This window comes from Megalobrama amblycephala, linkage group LG19 (genome assembly GCF_018812025.1).
Source record: "Megalobrama amblycephala isolate DHTTF-2021 linkage group LG19, ASM1881202v1, whole genome shotgun sequence".
In the NCBI taxonomy this organism is placed as follows: domain Eukaryota; kingdom Metazoa; phylum Chordata; class Actinopteri; order Cypriniformes; family Xenocyprididae; genus Megalobrama; species Megalobrama amblycephala.
Genome location: NC_063062.1, coordinates 20,356,395 through 20,378,819, shown reverse-complemented (window position 1 = coordinate 20,378,819; position 22,425 = coordinate 20,356,395). Strand labels below are relative to the sequence as shown.

The following is a 22,425-nucleotide window of genomic DNA, read 5'->3' as shown; positions in this document are numbered from 1 at the left end:
CGCGGTGATCACGCCGGCGTGACCGCCGACCCCAGAGTGTTAAACAACCATGTATGAAGACACCTCATGCCATATTTCAGGATGACAATGTCAAGATTCATCAGGGTTAAAATTGTGAAAGAATGGTTCAGAGAGCAAGAAGAATCCTTTTCACACACAAATTAGCACCTATGAGTCCTGACCATAGACTGTAAAAAAAGATGGACGACGCGACGCCGCTTCCTTCCATTGTATTGAACTGAAGCCAAAACGGACACCGATGGGCGCTGACACGTTACGCAAAAACGGCAAAAAAAAAAAAAGTTTGGAACCTGGGCATGCGCAGAAAGACTCATCAGTGGAGCCCAGAGGCGGAGTCGAGGTATCAAACTTCCATCCCAGACGGCTGGGATGGAAGTTTGATACATCATTGATGTATTTTAAATAGGCTATATAAATTATACGTAATTTAAAATTCTACCTATAAAATAATAGGCTATTCTGTTTCTAGAGCAATAATATTTTTGAAACAGCAAATTCAGTAGATGAACTCAATATAACATGCCTCTAGAAACTCTAAAATGTCAGAAACGGTCCTGCCATTTTAAATAAAATGTTTAAACTAACGTTACAGGAGATCGATTGCTGTAGACAGTGCTCTATAATTAATTAGAGTAGGCTATCATTAGTTTTATCCTGCTAATTATTATTTTATACCCATAAAAATAATTATAACTGCCAGATAACGATCACCTGCTTTTTTTCCGTCATGGCTAACGTTAGGCGTGTTATCTTAACTAATAACGTTTATTAATTAGCTTATGAAGTCCACATTTAACGTTACCGAGAAAAGCTCAGATATCCGTCAGATCCTGTAGGTCAGTTAGTACAGTTTACTGCTGAACAGCTCATTTTGTCGGTGTGAAATAACACAGAAATTGAAAATTAATAGTTATTTATTTATCTTCAATCTCCCCTCGAAGCTCCGACAGTCCTCAGACAAGCTGTCAATCAACTGTGAATCATGATGACACGCCCCGCTGCTATAGCACCAAAATTGCTAGCTAAAATCAAACTTATCACAAAAACGAACAATTGAATATAAATCAGCGTGATAACAACTACTTTAAATGACCAAAACCATCTTTCGGAAGTATAATTTATTTTTATGTTTTAACTTAAGTCTCATTCGTCTGCATTGAGCGGTCGGGGTTTATGACCTGTACTGCATCCAGCCTCCAGGGGGCCATCAAAGAGCCCGCAGCTTCACTTTTCAGGACGTATGAGGCACACCCGGTCCTGACCTTTACCACAGTTTAAGTCTTTGGGATGTGCTGGTGTAGACTTTGCAGAGCGCAGGACTCTTGTATTATCAATACAAGATCTTTACCAAAAATTGCTGCACTTCTTGATGGAAATAACATCACAACATTTATTTACATCAAGAGGTGACAATGCAAGAGTCAGTCACTCTGTAAAGTCTCCTCCAGCACATCCCATATTGGCCTATAATGTAAGATGTGCTTTCGTTAGTAAATTTATCATCAAAATGGGCAAATGAACAAAAAATAAACACAGCACAATATGGATTTTTGTTGCGAATTTTGCTATTTTTATTTAGTTTTTTTTTTTTTTTTTTTTTTTTTGTCGTTGTTGATGTTTTACATTTTTTCCGGGGTTGTTTTACCGGGCCCCGGACCAACCGAACCAAGCGTAGAAACCAAAGGTTTCACCAAATAAAAACACTTCTTCACTTCACTTTACATTTGTAGCATTATTCACGAGTCATTCATCAATGTGTTAAAAGACGTTTCTTGGTTCACTTATAGCTTTACATGCATTGGTACGATTTTTTTCTGGTTGGTTCTTCACTTTGTAGACTTTGTAGACTTGAGGCTTTACGCAAGATGTCAGGCTTCGCAGCTTTAGGCATACGGCACTGGCTTCTGCGCATCTGGACACCAACGCAAAACAGAGGTGGAGACTGAGTTTCCCCTCTGAATTGTGCTGGGCCAGATGACCTCGCCACTTGGGACAAGGATTTACATGAGCTCCGCCTCCTTCATGATGCTAGAACAAACAATAAAACCATTCAGATACAGGAACTGCAGATGGTGTAAAATAACAATTTTATGAAAATTATATAACAATAATGCATTTGAAAGAAGTCATTAAATGTAACATCACAAGGTTTGTTTATGTTTAGTTCATTAATGTCTTTTACAGTAGCTCAAAAAAAAGTTTGTACTTACACATTAGTGCTACGAGATCGCTCAGGGTTTCATGGCGTCTCCCACAGAGGAATCACCATAGACCTGTTAAGATGATTGAGTTTCTAGGTTACACAATGACCAACCACCAAAATAACACTTGCATTACAAAATCATTTAATTGTAAAGATAGAAAACACTTACAACACATTCTTCTAAATAATAATAATAATTGTGAGTAATAATGATTATCTCTTACCCTGCTGATCTGTAAGCACTAAGAAGGAGGCTCTGATGGTAGAAAGGACAGATCAATGCGTCTTCCTGTTATTTATACTAGCACACTGTTCCCGCCCTCAGCTGATCTGTGAACAGCTGTTGCCCTAGTTTTCTTAAGTTTCGCTTTCTCTGTAAGTTTCTGATCTGCTGCCTGCCCGTCCCTCTACAGGAAGTGTTTGTTATATTCCTGGTGAATGACACAGCATTTTAATACTCCATTAGCTTATAACATCCACTAAAATGAACTCTTTTTTTATAAAATGAATTTATATATTGTTTAGGAAATTATTTCAACAGCTTTCCTTAACCTTACCAGTAATTTCAGTACTAAGGTTCCATTTGTTAACATCGCTAAGCATTATAACTAATAAAGAATGGAGAATACTTCTACACTATTTATTAATATTAATTGATGGTCATTTCAACATTTACTAATACATTTTTTTAATCAAACATATCTGTTAATGCACTGAATTAACATGAATGCACAACAAAGATTATTAAATGCGGTTCATGTGGTCACCTTCATGTGGTTCTAAACCTTTATTATTATTTTTTCTTCTTCTTCTGTGGAACATAAAAGATATTTTGGAAAATGTCTATGTTTGTTTCATACAGTGAAAGTTAATGGCATCCAAATGTTGCGTGGATTCTGCTGAAATATTTTGTTTTATGTTCCAAAGAAGAAAGTAAGTTGTACCGGTTTGGAAAGACATGAGGGTCTGAAATTTACATTTTCCTGTAATTCTCTCTTCATTACTCTAATAATAAAAAAACACAGACATTAATTTTAGTTGCAGGTTTTTCCATTTTTATTCATCTTTTTATTTTTTTGGGAAGAAGTTGCAGTCAGCCTTTATTCAAAAAAAGGTTGGTTTTACAGCAGGCCATCCCCATAACCTACTAACCAAGCAACAGACAACCAGAAGCCGACCAAAGGGAAAAAGGTTAGGGGAAGTTGTCGGCTTTTGTAATTGTTCGGTTGCTTCTAGTTTCTGGTGCTTCGTCAGCGGGTCAGAGACCTGGTGCCGTCCGCTTCAGGTCCACTGGACCCCAGCCAGACATCCAGTGTTGCCAGAGAATGCACTAGAACAGGGCAGCGGACACGAGCGCCGAATCCCTTGGCAGATTGGTTCTCCTCCTCTCCTCCTCAAAATCTAAACATGAAATGACAACATTGTTATATCTAAAACTTCTGACTGATCTCAGTAAACAAAAAATTAATTTAGAGTGAAATCTACTTACAAAAAATAAACGCAAGCATTGGCTAAAAGCCTGAAAGAGCCTTAGGCAGCGTGACGTCTCAACTCGTGTGCAGTCATCTGGTGGCAGCTAAAAGTGAAAGGAGATGGAGAAAAAACATTAATACCATCCATTATTAACTAAATCAAAACCCAATTATGCATTCAAAACAACTGCAACAACAACAAAACAATATAATCTGCTAAATCTGTGCATATAATCACAAATGATCAAGAATTTGTCTATCAACCAGGAAGTGTTTTTCATTTTTATCTGTCGATCAGATGAATAAAACTACTGACTACAATAAAAAAGAAAGTTTCTAGATCTCTTTTGTCAGAAGACAGAAGTTTTTCAATGGATTGTGATTTTATTTGACAAACGGATAAAGATTTTATTCATTACATTACACAAGGACACTCCCTTATTTTGTTGTCCTACAGAAAGAGGCCATAGAAAAAAGATAAATGATTAAAACATTATGTAATTATTACTGCTGTAAGTTTTAAAAAGCAAACAATAGACATGAACACTTACCAGATTGCACACCAGATCACAGCATACAAGTAGACCATCTCCGCTCCATCTCAGACAAGAGAGTCTGCAGGATAAGAAAGGACGGATCTCTGATTCCTCTCCTTTAAATAGTCTACAGCATTTCCTTAAGAAACTCCTCCCTCTCCTTACCTCAGCTTATCAGTAAATAGAAAGCAACAGTAGTGACTTGTCTTAAGACATTTATTCTAATATTTAATGCGTTTACAATTATAGATTTAGAAGACTAACTCGGTATAAAATTAAGTTACAGAAATTGCTATAATCAAGCTATAATAAAGGTCTTCAGGACCATTAGAAAATCACAGGTAGATGAGCTTGATCAGAGTATGAGTTAAACTCTGTAGGGCAGTGGCCCTCACAGATCGGATTTGAGGAACCCTGAACTACATTAACTACTTACTAAAGGTTAGGGCTAGAGTGTGGTTTATGGTTAGTTGCATGTAATTATGCACAACTAATAGTAATTACTGTAGTAACTACATGTAATATGTTTAACAAGGACACTAAAATAAAGTGTTATCAAAAAAATTATGGGAAGCTTTGTCTGTTGGTCGCCAAACCAACCGAAACCAAACAGGGGATCCTTTACTACAACTTGGTTTATTTTTTATATGACATGCAAAACATTTATTATTATTATTATTTTAAATTTTTAACAACTTCTGAGCTAATTGCATAAGACTTCGCTTCATAAGCGCATCAGTGGCCTCCATGCATCTGCCCATCAGCACAAAATAAATATGATGACTTTGAGTTGCACTTTTGTAACATGCGCTACACCTATATGGTGCGACAGGTATTATTTCTACACAGGAATTAAAGGATTAGTCCACTTTTAAATAAACCTTTCCTGATAATTTACTCACCCCCATGTCATCCAAGATGTTTATGTCTTTCTTTCTTCAGTCCAAAAGAAATTAAGGTTTTTGATGAAAACATTCCAGGATTATTCTCCATATAGTGGACTTCAATGGGCACCAAACAGTTGAAGGTCAAAATTAGTTTCACTGCAGCTTTAAATATAAGTTTTAACCATAAATGCTCATCTTGAACTAGCTCTCTTCTTCTTCTCTATTTGAATTCCAGCAGTGTAGACACTGCTAAGTATATTACTGCCCTCAACAGGTCAAAGTTTGAACTAATTTTTATATGCAATATGCTAGTTCAATAGTATATAACAATTAGTTCAAACTTTCACCGGTGGAGGGCAGTAATACGCTTAGCAGAGTCTACACCACCGGATTTCTAATAGAGAAGAAGAAGTTCAAGATGAGCATTTATGGTTAAAACGTATATAATTTTCAATTTTTTTCAGAAAATGAGCGATGGTTTCACTAGATAAGACCCTTATTTCTCATCTGGGACAGTGTAGAACAATTTGAAGCTGCAGTGAACCTAATTTTGACCTTCAACTGTTTGGGCTCCATTGAAGTCCACTATATGGAGAATAATCCTGGAATATTTTCATCAAAAACTTTAATTTCTTTTCGACTGAAGAAAGAAAGACATGGACATCTTGGATGACATGGGGGTGAGTAAATTATCAGGAAAAGTTTATTTAAAAGTGGACTAATCCTTTAAAGGGTTAGTTCACCCCAAAATTACATTTCTGTCATTAAAGGTGCCCTAGAATTTAAAATTGAATTTACCTGGGGTAGTTGAATAACAAGAGTTCTGTACATGGAAATGACATATGAGCCTCAAACACCATTGTTTCCTCCTTCATATGTAAATCTCATGGGTGAAAAACACCATGGAAAAACTGGCGAATCTCAACATAACACAGACTGTGATGCAACAGTCGGGGTCATTAATATGTACGCCCCCAACTTTTGCATATGCCAGCCCATGTTCAAGGCAGTATTTACATCGTGGAGCTGCACAGCTGAATCATCAGACGTTCTGCAGGTATTGTGAAGCATGCAAGCAGTGACAATAGCGAAAATAGCAGATGGATTCATAATAACTGTTCATGATCCATGACATCATGATATATTTAGTGATATTTGTAAATTGTCTTTCTAAATGTTTCGTTAGCATGTTGCTAATGTAGCCTACTGCTAATGTGGTTAAAGTTACCATTGTTTCTTACTGTTTTCACTGAGACCAGAGCCATGTCATTATTTTCATTTTTAAACGCTTGCAGTCTGTATAAACGCAACTTCGTTATTTATAAATCTCTCCAACACTGTGTAACGTTAGCTTTAGCCCCGTTATCCGCACAGCAAAGGCTACTATCAAACTCATTCAGAATCAAATGTAAACATCCATAAAAATAATTACCATACTTATGTGATCTGATATGCTGCATGACGAACACTTTGTAAAGATTCATTTTGAGAGTTATATTAGCTGTGTGAACTTATTCTATTGTTTATGCAATGTATTATAGAGTTTCGAGCTTGGGGGCGGGGATCACAAGCATTTAAAGGGGACACGCACTGAATCACCGCATTTTTAATTGCACCCCAAAATAGGAAGTTAAAACATGGTATAATAAAAAATGTATGGGGTATTTTGAGCTGACACTTCACAGACACATTCTGGGGACACCTTAGACTTTTATTACATCTTGTGAAATAGTGTTCTAGGGCACCTTTAAGTACTCACCCTCATGTTGTTCTACACCAGTAAGATCTTTGTTCATATTCAAAAATACACAAATTAACATATTTTTGATGAAATACAAGAGGTTTTTTTATCCTCCATTGAAAGCATGAAATTACCACATTCAATGTCCAGAAAAGCAAAGTTAAAAACGAGAACACTTTTTGTGCAAAAAAACAAAACAAAAATAACTTTATTGAACAATTTTTCCTCTTCACTGTCCATCTGTTATGCAGTTGGCGCAGTGCTGTGTTTTCATGTTTACGTCCAAATGGCGGCTCATTATTGGCCGGCTCCTGCGTCAGCATCACACTCATGACTCATGCTGCTTACGTGAATAGGCATCGGCCAATAATAAGTCGCCGTTCGGATGTAGAACCTGGAAGTGCTGCAACAAAAATAGCATAGCAGAATGACAGGAGAGAGATGAATTTGTAGAATGAAGTCATTATTTTTGTTTTGTTTTTACACACAAAAAGTATTCTCGTCACTTCATAACATTAAAGTTGAACCTCTGTAGTCACATGGACTATTGTAACTTTTTTACTAATTTTCTGGACATTAAATGTGGTAATTTTGTTGCTTTCAGCGGAGGATTAAAAAAAAAATCTTGGATTTCATCAAAATAATGAACGAAGATGAACGAAGGTCTTAAGGGTTTGGAATGACATGAGGGTGAGTAATTAATGACAGAAATTTTATTTTTGTGTGAACTATCCATTTAAGGTGCATTTTACGTCCAGCATATTCTTTCAACCTGGTGGACGTCCAGCTGTTGCAACCACCCCCAGATGTTGATAAGGATCATATCAACTCCACCCTCTCTCTATGTAACAAAACAATCAAACAACAAAACAAGATAAACAAAATGGAATTACAGATAGTGTTATCAGTTATACTGCAATTTATAAATTATGTAATTGACAGTATAACTTAAGTTTTTATTAAATTTATCAATGTACAGTTCACTTATGTATCTAAAGGTCTACTCACCACATACCTGTAAAACTGAGAACATAAAGAGCGAAATGTTCTTGATATTACAAAATTAATATTTAAAGCTGCGAAAAAGAACTGAATCCGCTACTGACAGGAAGCTTTCTGTGCGTGCTCCAACCGGAAGTTCCGGAACACGGAATCCGATTCGGAACACCGGCAAGTAGCCTTTACTGGTTGCGACGTAAGCACACACACACAAAATAGACCTTTTTTTTTTTCACAACATTCTTTATTTAGGGGAAGTTAGACGTGTAGCTCATTAGAAAGTGATGCATTCAGGCAGACATATGCACAGAAATCCATCTGCAATCATGACATTCTAAAAAACATCATTGTAAAAACTAAATATATCACCTGCTAATGATCCCCTTGCCACATAACCAAGAATCTAATGAGTGCTCAATAGGATATGAGGGCCTCTGATGTTGTTACATCTATTGGGCTTCATTTCTGGCTAGACCAGGTCCTTTTATTCGGACCATGTTCTGTATGAGATTACTTCTCATTACAGGTACGTTACATTTGTTATGTAACTTTTGTTCAACAGCACTGCGAGAAAACCTGTGCGTGAGATTTAGCAGTGTGTCATATTGTGTAGTGTAAGTAAGGTATCTGAACCAGTGGATTCAACTAAGTCAGCACGATGCGCAGAACCGTCGTGCCCGTGAACCCTATCCTGGTGAACATGTCGTCTCGCTCTGAGCATGCTCTCTATAGCCGAGTGCCGTTGACGTGGCATCAAGTGAGGTAAAAGAATTCAAATGAAAAGAAAAAAAAACATAAAACAGTGGACTTTTACCTCTGACCCTGATCCGCTGCTCCAGAAACCTTCTGCTATAGTTATACTGGAGAGCTTTGGACCAAGCAGCCATAGTCTGAATATATCCTTACAACAAATACACCTGGGCTTCAAAGGGGCATTGACCTCCCAATAAATAAATGTGAGCAACATGTATCCATTAGTACATTTCAAAATGCCCATCCAGCCCATCTCTGTTTGTATTTTAATGGATGGTTGACTACTGTAGACCTGTTGCAAAAAAAAACAGTCAGTTCTGCTGAAATAACTTGGAGTCACGTGCGTTGCTCGACGGCACAATGGTGATTGAGGACGATTGTGATGACAGAAATAACTGGCTCACATCTTCCAACCTCTGGAACAGCAGCTCTTTACCCATGAGGTCATCACCTCTCTATGTATATTTCAGTCTTCTCTCCATGGTTTCTTCAGGGTTGCACAAACAGACACAAAAACAGAGCCGTTCTGAAGAAAACCGATGGTGCTGCCACTGAACAGCGGGAAAGTTGCGAGGTCCATCGTTCCCATGGAGGAATCATGGTCTACGTGTCAGGTTTGCCATGGACACACATGGCGCGGGAGGTGCTTGGGTTGTGACATTTGTCACAAAAGAAGCTGTGTGTTTCTTTGGCTGCTGCTTGCTTGTGTCAGCAAATACACACAGTTCACGGATCCAGCGTACTATTGGGTCTTTCTCGACACGCTGCATCAAGGTCTGGAGCAGTTGTCTACCCTTGGCAGCAGACACTTACTCCAGCACCTCCATCATCTTCTTCATCATCATCTTCTTCATCCTCTTCATCACTCCCCTCGGAAAAGATCTGTTGACAGAGGACAAACATTTTTGCTTCAATAAAACACTGTAAAAACATTTAGTTGGCATCCCAACTGGTCTAAAATAGTCTGAATAGAAACACTTATTATAGGCGTACCGTAGTGATTCATGATAAGACAAAAACATGGTTTGGAAGATGGATTCATGATGTACTCGCTCATTATACACATTCTAAACAAAAGTTAGTGTACCTTTAGTTATCCTTTTGCTTTGCCTTAGTTAAGTTGTATGTACTCAGAATATTAAGTATTTTCAACTTACTAAGTTTTGTTGATGCAAATTAATTTTATTGTCAAATTTTACAGCCCCCACTGCATATATACAGTACATACAGTACTTGTTATATATATAGAGAGAGCAAATACAGTCAGTTTAATAAAGCACATGACAGATATAGGTATGAAGAAATGTGAGCAAATAAGGAAGATTCACCCCACCTAAAACCTGAAAACCCCTGGCACACCCTCTTAGATAAACACATTCTCTACAGAGGTGGGGTGAATACAGAGTTTAAGATGCCACACACAAACAAAGGATTAATATTTCATCTATTTAAAATGTATATGTGCATCATTATAGCAGTAGCTATAGTGTCAATTATTCCAACAAGACAGATTAATGCATATGTCTTTAAAAGTATTTTATCTGCAGTGACACTTGCAACACAATATCTATCTTGCTGACAAAAACTGAGTTTGTACATGAATGATTCAGATTTAGTGATTTTTGTAAAGACAATAACCAATCTGTAAGACAACCTAATGTCGAGCATAAAATCACACTTAAATGTGTGATTCAAAATGGTTGCTGAAGTGGAAAAGTTACTTTTAAGTTAAAGTATAGAAACATGCACATTTCTAACAATGTTAAACAGCATTGAACATCAATTCAAAAATCATGTAAATTGTTTTCACATAAATATGGACCCTCATCATTGAAAACTTGCATCCTTAACAATGTGTATATATACTGTATATATAAGCTTACCATTCTGATGATTTGTTTAAGCTTCAGAGCAGCGTAGTGCAGTAAATGCAGAAATGGATCTTCATCTGTTATTTATACTCTTCCTGCAGAAACTGTTCACGTCTCATAAAAAAGAACAAACAAATCAGCAGCCAATCCGGTCCAGACACATTACAGTCGATGTTTTCACAGAAATGAAACTTTGCTTTCAGAGTTTCTGAATCATGTCTTTTACATAATTCAGATACAAACGTATAAGCTGTAAGATAAGCAAAGACATTCTTGTGGACATGACAGATAGGCCTAGATTGGGAGCAAATAAGATTCTAGAGTCACCCCACCTAAGAAAACACAATAAAGAGGCAATAAAGTTTCAGACATCGTTTAGAATAGTGCAAGCTAGAACAGGGAGAGATTAAGGAAAGTGAAAGCACAGGGGAAGATGTTATTTATTTAGCCTATTATTTAGCCTCATCATTCATTTTTCCATTCATTCAGCAGGGTGTTGTTAAGTGCTGACGAAAGAGATGAGAGGCTAGCCTATGCTGTTTCATGAATTGTCAGGGATTCGGCATTAGGGTTGGGAAGATCATTCCACCAGAATCATGAAATCAGAATCTTCTGATTCTGAAAGAAAACATTCTGGAAAGTGATGTGTGTCTCTGTGAAGGTACGCTCACTTACTGACATCAGGCTTTTTTTTTTTTTTTTTGCCATGCACAAACAAAGGATTCATATTTAACTTAAAGGTAAACTGTGTAACAATTTTTGGTAGCACTTTACTTTACAGTCCTGTTTCCCATGTATATACTGTGTACTTATTATAGTAATTACAATAACTGGGTAATAACTAGGTAGAGACATACCTATATATATATATTTATATATATATACTACTATATACTAAGTCTTAGGTCACCATTAGGCTTTTTGTGCAGTATTAAAAAAAAAAGAAGAAAAAAATCTTTTATAGGCTAAAGTGGCAAGTACATAATGACAAGCAATAGCAGGAACCTGGCTCTCTTAAACCTAAATGTAATTGAAAAGGACTGGACGGCCAAGAGAACTTTCAAAATCTGATGAGATGTTTCTCAGAGTTTCATTTTAGAGAAAATGGAAGAGGTTCAGGAGGTCACACTAAATACTGATTTTTGTTTGAAACAAATTTTTTCAGAATTTTTTTTTTTACATTTTGTGTAGGCCTACATATTTCCTGTATTTTCTGTTTGTATCGTAATAAAGAGACTGAAAAATAAATATGGATGGTCATTAAACCATCGGCAAAACAACAAAGCTGGTGGTGGCCTTTTCTCAGACTTTTTCTCAGTATTGTGTGTGTGTGTGTCTGTGTATATATATATATATATATATATATATATATATATATATATATATATATATATATATATACACATAGATAGATAGATAGATAGATATTATAGATATATTTACTTTGTCTAAAAATAATCCCATATTGGCCTATACTGTAAGATGTGCTATTGTTAGTAAATTTGTCATCAAATAAACAAAAAATAAACACAGCACAATGGATTTTTGTTGCGGACTTTGCTATTTTTATTTAGTTTTTTTGTTTTTACATTTTGTTCCGGGGCTATTTGTTTTATCAGCTGGGCCCCGGACCAACCGAACCAAGCAATGCAGAAACCAAAGGTTTCACCAAAAAAATACTTCTTCACTTCACTTTACATTTGTAGCATTTTTTTATGAGTCAGGTACGTGTTAAAGAGGTTTCTTGGTTCACTTTTAGCTTTACATGCATTGGTACGATTTTTTTCTGGTTGGTTCTTCACTTTGTAGACTTTGTAGACTTGAGGCTTTACGCAAGATGTCAGGCTTCGCAGCTTTTAGGCATACGGCACTGGCCTCTGCGCATCCGGACACCAACGCAAAACAGAGGTGGAGACTGAGTTTCCCCTCTGAATTGTGCTGGGCCAGATGATCCCGCCCCTGGCAGCAAGGATTTACATGAACTCCGCCTCCTTCATGATGCTAGAACAAACAATAAAACCATTCAGAAAGGAACTGCAGATGGTGTCAAAAAACTATTTTATGAAAATTATATAACAATATTGCATTTGAAAGAAATCATAGATGTAACATTGCAAGATTTGCTTATGTTTAGTTCACTAATGTCTTTTACAGTAGCTCAAAATCATAAAGTTTGAAATATCCAGTATACTCACACATTAGTGCTGTGAAATCACTCAGGGTTCCATGGCGTCTCCCACAGAGGAATCACCATAGACCTGTTAAGATGATTCAGTTTCCAGGTTACACGGTGATAAACCACCAACATAAAATTTGGATTACAAAATCATTTAATTGTGATGATAAAAACACTTACAACACATTCTTCTAAATAATAATCATAATAAGTAATAATAATAATTATGAGTAATAATGATTATCTCTTACCCTGCTGATCTGTAAGCACTAAGAAGGAGGCTCTGATGGTAGAAAGGACAGATCAATGCGTCTTCCTGTTATTTATACTAGCACACTGTTCCCGCCCTCAGCTGATCTGTGAACAGCTGTTGCCCTAGTTTTCTTAAGTTTTGCTTTCTCTGTAAGTTTCTGATCTGCTGCCTGCCCGTCCCTCTACAGGAAGTGTTTGTTATATTCCTGGTGAATGACACAGCATTTTAATACTCCATTAGCTTATAACATCCACTAAAATGAACTCTTTTTTGCTGAGATAACACATCCCTTTCTAGGTACAGAACACTTTTATTTTATTATAAATATTTTTTGAGAACATTAAAAAATGGGCCTGGTAGATATCTTGTTTAGGAAATTATTTCAACAGCTTTCCTTAACACCATTTCTTAAAAATCAAAACCAGGCGCACCGTTGGCACGGGGGACGGTGGGTCAGGACCAGTGGCGCCCCCAGAAAATTTTAATAGGGGTGGCCAGACAAGGCCACAGCAATTCTTGGGGTGGCAAAAAATAAAATAATTACTGAGGTCATAAAATATAGTTTGCTAGGGTGGTTCAGGGGCATGCTCCCCCGAGAAAATGTAGATTTCTCTGGTGTACTGTTGTGGCAAAAAATCAACTCCGACTCTACTGCATAAGAGACAAACACGTCCAATTGTCTTTAAAGGTTTTATTTCTTGCAAGAAAGGTCAGACAGGTCATACAGAAACACAAGTAGCTGCAGAGTGTAAGACCAAGAACGAAAGCTTCCCCTCACTTTTATATCTCTAACCTCCAAGGCCGAAGCCTCTGTCCTTTTACCATATTTGGAACATCTCTTAGTGGCTGTAACTTTCCACACATTGTTAGCACAGACATGTTTTTAACATACATCTTGCATTTCCCCATACCATATCTTGCTCTTTCTATTTCTGACATCTATGTTAACACTATGTTAAACATTACCACTTAAGCCAACATCATATCATGTTCCATAAGCATCATATTTCACAAGAATACAGGTAAAAAGCATATGAAAAATTCAAATTTCCACAACATGTACATATGTGCATTTTTAATACGTTTTAAGGCCAACAAATTGGATAACAATAGCTTTAAAACCATGTTAACAAATACATGCATGCACAGTTTTGAGGCAGTTTTAATCGCATGTGTGGTAATTTCATGCCTTAACTTACTACAGAGCAACGATGGTCATTGCTCGTATTCTTTTGGGCTTTATTTAAGCTATAATAAAGTAATTATGCAGCGCGCGCCGGCGCATTTGCGCATGCAATTCTTGAGTGCGCGCCACGAGCACAGAATAACGGTGTAACGGAGTGGGACTCAAGGTAAGATCCAAATGCAGCTTTATTAAAAGGTGAGCGTGGTCGTACAGGCAGGGGTCAGATAACAGCAAACAGGTACAGCAAGGAACAGGCAGAATCGTAGTCAGGAACAAGCAGAGGGTCAGGGCTGGCAGATATCAATCACAGGTCAGTATACAAAGCAAAGGTCAGGACAGGCGGCACAGGATCGTAGACGGGAAACAGACAGGCAGACAAGATATAAACGCTTGGAATTGTACACAGAGGCAACAAGACTTCGCGGTGAGGTGGTGTGTGTATGAGTCTTTTATAGTCCAGGTAATGTGTGGCAGCTGGGTGTGGTGATTAGTGTGGAGTTATTGTGAAGTGAGTGCAGGTGATAAGCAATGGAGGATCATGGGAAATGTAGTCCGGGATGTGACAGGAACAGACGTGATCATGACAAACGGCTGATTGGACCTGTTAATTTTTCTGAATTTTACTGACATAGTCTGACAACATCTCATCTGACCGCAGTTCACTGTTGTTCAACTGAAGCTCCCTCGTCGTCACTTGTAGCCTATCGTTTCCAATTTTCATTGATTCAACTTATTCATTCAAAAAGCTGATTCATTCAGTAAAGAAACAGCGCCATTTGTTGCTCAGTATATACTGTATATATAAGCTTACCATTCTAATGATTTGTTTAAGCTTCAGAGCAGCGTAGTGCAGTAAATGCAGAAATGGATCTTCATCTGTTATTTATACTCTTCCTGCAGAAACTGTTCACGTCTCATAAAAAAGAACAAACAAATCAGCAGCCAATCCGGTCCAGACACATTACAGTTGATGTTTTCACAGAAATGAAACTTTGCTTTCAGAGTTTCTGAATCATGTCTTTTACATAATTCAGATACAAACGTATAAGCTGTAAGATAAGCAAAGACAGTCTTGTGGACATGACAGATAGGCCTAGATTGGGAGCAAATAAGATTCTAGAGTCACCCCACCTAAGAAAACACAATAAAGAGGCAATAAAGTTTCAGACATCGTTTAGAATAGTACAAGCTAGAACAGGGAGAGATTAAGGAAAGTGAAAGCACAGGGGAAGATTTTATTTATTTAGCCTATTTAGCCTCATCATTCATTTTTCCATTCATTCAGCAGGGTGTTGTTAAGTGCTGACGAAAGAGATGAGTAGGCTAGCCTATGCTGTTTCATGAATTGTCAGGGATTCGGCATTAGGGTTGGGAAGATCATTCCACCAGAATCATGAAATCAGAATCTTCTGATTCTGAAAGAAAATGTTCTGGAAAGTGATGTATGTCTCTGTGAAGGTACGCTCACTTACTGACATCAGGCTTTTTTTTTTGCCATGCACAAACAAAGGATTCATATTTAACTTAAAGGTAAACTGTGTAACAATTTTTGGTAGCACTTTACTTTACAGTCCTGTTTCCCATGTATATACTGTGTACTTATTATAGTAATTACAATAACTGGGTAATAACTAGGTAGAGACATACCTATATATATATATTTATATATATATACTACTATATACTAAGTCTTAGGTCACCATTAGGCGTTTTATGCAGTATTAAAAAAAAAAGAAGAAAAAAATCTTTTATAGGCTAAAGTGGCAAGTACATAATGACCAAGCAATAGCAGGAACCTGGCTCTCTTAAACCTAAATGTAATTGAAAAGGACTGGACGGCCAAGAAAACTTTCAAAATCTGATGAGATGTTTCTCAGAGTTTCATTTTAGAGAAAATGGAAGAGGTTCAGGAGGTCACACTAAATACTGATTTTTGCTTGAAACAAATTTTTTCAGAATTTTTTTTTTACATTTTGTGTAGACCTACATATTTTCTGTTTGTATCGTAATAAAGAGACTGAAAAATAAATATGGATGGTCATTAAACCATCGGCAAAACAACAAAGCTGGTGGTGGCCTTTTCTCAGACTTTTTCTCAGTATTGTGTGTGTGTGTGTCTGTATATATATATATATATATATATATATATACATACATAGATAGATAGATAGATAGATAGATAGATAGATATTATAGATATATTTACTTTGTCTAAAAATAATTATTGGCCTATACTGTAAGATGTGCTATTGTTAGTAAATTTATCATCAAATAAACAAAAAATAAACACAGCACAATGGATTTTTGTTGCGGATTTTGCTATTTTTATTTAGTTTTTTTGTTTTTACATTTTGTTCCGGGGCTATTTGTTTTATCAGCTGGGCCCCGGACCAACCGAACCAAGCAATGCAGAAACCAAAGGTTTCACCAAAAAAATACTTCTTCACTTCACTTTATATTTGTAGCATTTTTTTATGAGTCAGGTACGTGTTAAAGAGGTTTCTTGGTTCACTTTTAGCTTTACATGCATTGGTACGATTTTTTTCTGGTTGGTTCTTCACTTTGTAGACTTTGTAGACTTGAGGCTTTACGCAAGATGTCAGGCTTCGCAGCTTTTAGGCATACGGCACTGGCCTCTGCGCATCCGGACACCAACGCAAAACAGAGGTGGAGACTGAGTTTCCCCTCTGAATTGTGCTGGGCCAGATGATCCCGCCCCTGGCAGCAAGGATTTACATGAACTCCGCTTCCTTCATGATGCTAGAACAAACAATAAAACCATTCAGAAAGGAACTGCAGATGGTGTCAAAAAACTATTTTATGAAAATTATATAACAATATTGCATTTGAAAGAAATCATAGATGTAACATTGCAAGATTTGCTTATGTTTAGTTCACTAATGTCTTTTACAGTAGCTCAAAATCATAAAGTTTGAAATATCCAGTATACTCACACATTAGTGCTACGAAATCACTCAGGGTTCCATGGCGTCTCCCACAGAGGAATCACCATAGACCTGTTAAGATGATTCAGTTTCCAGGTTACACGGTGATAAACCACCAACATAAAATTTGGATTACAAAATCATTTAATTGTGATGATAGAAAACACTTACAACACATTCTTCTAAATAATAATCATAATAAGTAATAATAATAATAATTGTGAGTAATAATGATTATCTCTTACCCTGCTGATCTGTAAGCACTAAGAAGGAGGCTCTGATGGTAGAAAGGACAAATCAATGCGTCTTCCTGTTATTTATACTAGCACACTGTTCCCGCCCTCAGCTGATCTGTGAACAGCTGTTGCCCTAGTTTTCTTAAGTTTCTCTTTCTCTGTAAGTTTCTGATCTGCTGCCTGCCCGTCCCTCTACAGGAAGTGTTTGTTATATTCCTGGTGAATGACACAGCATTTTAATACTCCATTAGTTAATGTAATATCTACTAAAATGAACTCTTTTTTGCTGAGATAACACATTTGTTTCTGACTAATTGCTTTGCATCCCTTTCTAGGTACAGAACACTTTTATTTTATTATAAATATTTTTTGAGAACATTAAAATATGGGCCTGGTAGATATCTTGTTTAGGAAATTATTTCAACAGCTTTCCTTAACACCATTTCTTAAAAATCAAAACCAGGCGCACCTTTGGCACGGGGGACAGGGGGGTCATGAGGACCCCCGCAGTTTTGAAAAGACAGAAATCGACTAACCCGCACTTTTGATAAGGGCTGCTTCAATCAGTCACAATATATCATCTTTTAGCTTAGGATATTTTCTTTCAAATGAGACCATTTTCACGTTTCTGTGAGCTTTCGTTCGTAAATAATCAACTGTTTTGTTGCAGATCTGAAGAAGAGGAAATGCGCTCTCGAACGGAGAAACACGGGATCTCCAAGCAATCGATCACAGCGTGCTAACGTTTTGGGACAGGTCGATGGTATAAATTGTGGCCGAGCGTTAGCGTTTGTCAATCAAGCCAAACCGTCCATTTAGAAACCGAGAAATTTGACACTTCAAGGTAAGGAGGCTGATCTCTTAGGTTGACGCGCGAGCAGGCTTGACTGAAGTTTTCGTGAGGATTTGTAGTTTATGGACTGTTTTGATTTCGGTAATTACATCTAGAAAGTTAAAAGCATTAATGGCATCTATAAAAGAGATATCTAAAAGCGAAACGAAAATTATTGCCTCGACCGGCGACACAGTGGGGAGGACGCACGAGAGGAGATCTGTGCGTTTAATTGGTATGTGTATACTGCATTTACAATGCTTATCAGTGGCATGCACTTTGATCGCGAAAGTGAAAGTGCCCTTTGTCCAGCGCGGAAAGATGCGTTTGGTATACACACGTGCACCATCCGTGGTCAAAACAATAACAATAACAATCTAACTGAATTATGAGCAGAAGGGGTTATAAAGATAATATTCATAAATGTGGATGATAAAATGATACATTTTCTCTTCACTATCCCTGTAATTCTCTCTTCATTACTTTAATAAAAAAACACACAGACATTAATTTTAGTTCAGCAGGTTTTTCCATTTTTATTGATTTTTTACTTTTTTAGGAAGAAGTTGCAGTCAGCCTTTATTCAAAAAAAGGTTGGTTTTACAGCAGGCCATCCCCATAACCTACTAACCAAGCAACAGACAACCAGAAGCCGACCAAAGGGAAAAAGGTTAGGGGAAGTTGTCGGCTTTTGTGATTGATTGTTCGGTTGCTTCTAGTTTCTGGTGCTTCATTAGCGGGTCATAGACCTGGCTCTGTCCACTTCAGGTCCACTGGACCCCAGCCAGACATCCAGTGTTGCCAGAGAATGCACTAGAACAGGGCAGCGGACCCGAGTGCCGAATCCCTTGGCAGATTGGTTCTCCTCCTCTCCTCCTCAAAATCTAAACATGAAATGACAACATTGTTATATCTAAAACTTCTGACTGATCTCAGTAAACACAAAATGAATTTAGAGTGAAATCTACTTACAAAAAAATAAACGCAAGCATTGGCTAAAAGCCTGAAAGAGCCTTAGGCAGCGTGACGTCTCAACTCGTGTGCAGTCATCTGGTGGCAGCTAAAAGTGAAAGGAGATGGAGAAAAAACATTAATGCCATCCATTATTAACTAAATCAAAACCCAATTATGCATTCAAAACAACAACAACAACAACAAAACAATATAATCTGCTAGATAAGTCTAAATCACAAATGATCAAGAATTTGTCTATATCAACCAGGAAGTGTTTTTCATTTTCATCTGTTAGTCATATGAGTTTCGGTTCTTTCCAGACTACAATAACAAAATAAGTCTCTAGATCTCTTTTGTCAGAAGACACAACTTTTTCAATAGATTGTGATTTTATTTGACAAATGGATAGAGATTATGTTCATTACATTACACAAGGACACTCCCTTATTTTGTAGTCCCACAGAAAGAGACCACAAAAAAAGATAAATGATTAAAACATTATGTAATTATTACTGCTGTAAGTTTTAAAAGGCAAAAAATAGACATGATCACTCACCAAACTGCACACTAGATCACAGCAAACAAGTAGACCATCTCCGCTCCATCTCAGACAAGAGAGTCTGCAGGATAAGAAAGGACGGATCTCTGCTTCCTCTCGCTTAAATACTCTACAGAATTTCCTTAAGAAACTCCTCCCTCTCCTTACCAGTCTCAGTGTCTCAGTAAAAAGGAAGCAACAGCAGTAACTTAAAAATGTCTTAAGACGTTTTTATTGTAATATTTCATTTCACATTTGTGTTTACAGTTATACATTTAGAAGACTCAGTATCAAATTAAGTTACAGATTTTTTTTTCTAATGATTTTTCTTTTTTTTTTTTTTTTTTTAAAAGGTTACACTTTATTTAAGGTGTCTGTGTTACAGTGTAATTATACATTTAAGTACTGAGTAATAATTATTACTTCAAATCTTGCCCTGGAGGGCCAATGCCATACAGAGTTTAACTCCAACCCTGATCAAACACACCTGAGCAAGCTAATCAAAGTCATCAGGATCACTAGAAAATTACAGTAGGTGAGTTTGGTCCTCCAAGACCGGATTTGAGGAAACTGAACTGCATTCTGCTTGCTAAAGCAGTGGTCTCGAACTTCAGTTCCTGGAGGGCCACTGCCCTGCAGAGTTTACCAGCTCCATCTCACCTGCTTGGAAGGCTGCATCCAAAAACTTAGGCAGCTGTTGCCTCACTGCGCTATCAGGCAACAACTTTGCAGGGTTTGCCCCTCACGAAACTGATTTCGAACAGACTTCTGAGCAAGCGTAACGGTTTAATGATCTACAGCAAAATAGTGCAAGCTTTGTTGATAACTAAGCAAATATTTTATTACTACAATAGTAATTTCTCGCTTGAAATTACATCAAAAGTGGAAAACAATGGTCAAAAATGTACATGCACACAAACTGACAACCAACTGACCGGCACAGCACCTCGTATGTACCAGAATCTTGAGATGACAACACGTGATGTTGTATTCGGAGCTGTTCACATCTTCAGACTGGGAATCATGCATTTCTATGGCATCACTATCAACGCCTAAATGAATCTACACCATAAAAACAAATTTGTTCAGTTTACTTAAAGGGATAGTTCACCCAAAAATGAAAATTTGATGTTTATCTGCTTACCCCCAGAGCATCCAAGATGTAGGTGTCTTTGTTTCTTCAGTAGAACACAAATGATGATTTTTAACTGCAACCGCTACCGTCTGTCAGTGGTATAATGCAAGTCAGCGGGAACTTGGACTATATAAATAAGTAAATAAAACACGACAGACAAATCCAAATTAAACCCTGCGGCTCGTGACGACACATTGATGTCTTAAGACACGAAACGATCGGGTTGTGCAAGAAACCGAACAGTATTTATATCATTGTTTACCTCTAATACACCACTATGTCCAACGGCATTCATCACTCGATTCGTGAGGTCTGATCGCGCTCTGACAACGGCAGTGATGTCTCGCGCTCATTGAAGTGTATGCGCGAGACATCACTAAAATGGTAAGAAGAAATTTTAGGAAATCAACATGAATTTATGGTTAACTTATATGACGTTATCCCAAACATTTTAGTTGTATTGATAATTTAACATTCAAGATCACTTTAAGAAAATGAGTGAATGCAACTGAAGATAGCTGAAGATAATTGCTTGACGAAATGGTACTCAAACCAGTCAAGTAATTTTTACTTATGTTTTCTGAGTAACAAAGGCATAGCATGCAATCAGTACAGATTACTAAATTGGTATGGTACAAGGATGTGAACACTTTTTACGAGCCAGAATCTCGTAGTTACAGTATAGCGTGAACCCACAATTTCAGATGCCATCTTTTTTTTTAGCTCAACTGTCACAGAATGAGAGCACAGTGATGCTAACTTTCGAGTGAGACTTGCCTTGATGCATTCCTACCTTGAAATGCGTCCTCCGAAGACAGTTTTTGGATGCAGCCGAAATCTCTAGTGATCCTTAAGATGTGTAATGAGGTGTGTTTAATTAGGGTTGGAGCCAAACTCTGTAGGGCTGTGGCCCTCCAGGAGTAATTACCGTAATATTGACATGACAACATGTTATATTCTGAGCTGTTCATGTCCTCGGACTGGGAATTATGCATTTCTATGGCACCACGATCAACAACTAAATGAATCTACAGTGGTTCAACCTTAATATTATGAAATGATGAGAATACTTTTTGTGCACAAAAAAACAAAAATAATGACTTTATTCAACAAATTTATCTGTCCCCTGTCATACTGCTACGCTATTTTCGTTGCAGATCTTCCGTGTTTATATCCGAATATGTGTCAGCATCACACACAAATGCGTAGTGCTGCACACGCGACCAGAGCCAATACTAAGCCTGTGTTTGGACATAAACATGGAAGCTCTGCAATAAAAATAGCGTAGCAGTATGATAGGGGTCATACGCTTCATAACTTTGAGGTTGAACCACTGTAGTTGACTATTTTATTGATGTCTTTATTATCTTTCTGGACCTCAAAAGGTGCAATGATGTTGCTGCCTATGTGTGGATCAGATTTAATAAAAAAATATCTTTATTTGTGTTCTGAATCAATATTAATTAAATTGTAAAAATGTAATTGATTTAGGTCTATATTGTCAACCAACCCCTAACCTTTGGTAACCCTCTTAAAATATTTAATCTAATTTTTGCTTAAGAATCTTTAAAACTTTACAGACATTTACATTCACAAACAGCTATATTACAACCTACATCAAAGGTAAAAGATCATAATAGAGTACCTCAGGGATGACGTGTTTTTGTAGGCCAACCCGGAAGTTAGC

General features: G+C 37.1%; 4 long non-coding RNA genes across 4 annotated transcripts; all 4 read right to left on the bottom strand.

Annotated features, from left to right (window-relative positions):
* Positions 1 to 1,738: 1,738 nt before the first annotated feature.
* LOC125254365 lies at positions 1,739 to 4,403 on the bottom strand. The gene is made up of 5 exons (XR_007181646.1): positions 4,248 to 4,403; positions 3,714 to 3,800; positions 2,449 to 3,625; positions 2,232 to 2,294; positions 1,739 to 2,049 (listed from the first exon to the last, which is right to left on the bottom strand). It is a non-coding gene; the product is annotated as an uncharacterized LOC125254365 (long non-coding RNA).
* Positions 4,404 to 8,081: 3,678 nt separating this feature from the next.
* On the bottom strand, positions 8,082 to 13,062 carry LOC125254002. Its single transcript, XR_007181577.1, has 4 exons — positions 12,911 to 13,062; positions 12,679 to 12,741; positions 10,496 to 12,484; positions 8,082 to 9,494 (listed from the first exon to the last, which is right to left on the bottom strand). It is a non-coding gene; the product is annotated as an uncharacterized LOC125254002 (long non-coding RNA).
* Positions 13,063 to 16,399: 3,337 nt separating this feature from the next.
* On the bottom strand, positions 16,400 to 17,830 carry LOC125254003. Its single transcript, XR_007181578.1, has 4 exons — positions 17,816 to 17,830; positions 17,289 to 17,495; positions 17,053 to 17,115; positions 16,400 to 16,858 (listed from the first exon to the last, which is right to left on the bottom strand). It is a non-coding gene; the product is annotated as an uncharacterized LOC125254003 (long non-coding RNA).
* Positions 17,831 to 18,621: 791 nt separating this feature from the next.
* On the bottom strand, positions 18,622 to 19,777 carry LOC125254001. Its single transcript, XR_007181576.1, has 3 exons — positions 19,622 to 19,777; positions 19,084 to 19,171; positions 18,622 to 18,995 (listed from the first exon to the last, which is right to left on the bottom strand). It is a non-coding gene; the product is annotated as an uncharacterized LOC125254001 (long non-coding RNA).
* Between the last annotated feature and the right edge of the window lie 2,648 nt (positions 19,778 to 22,425).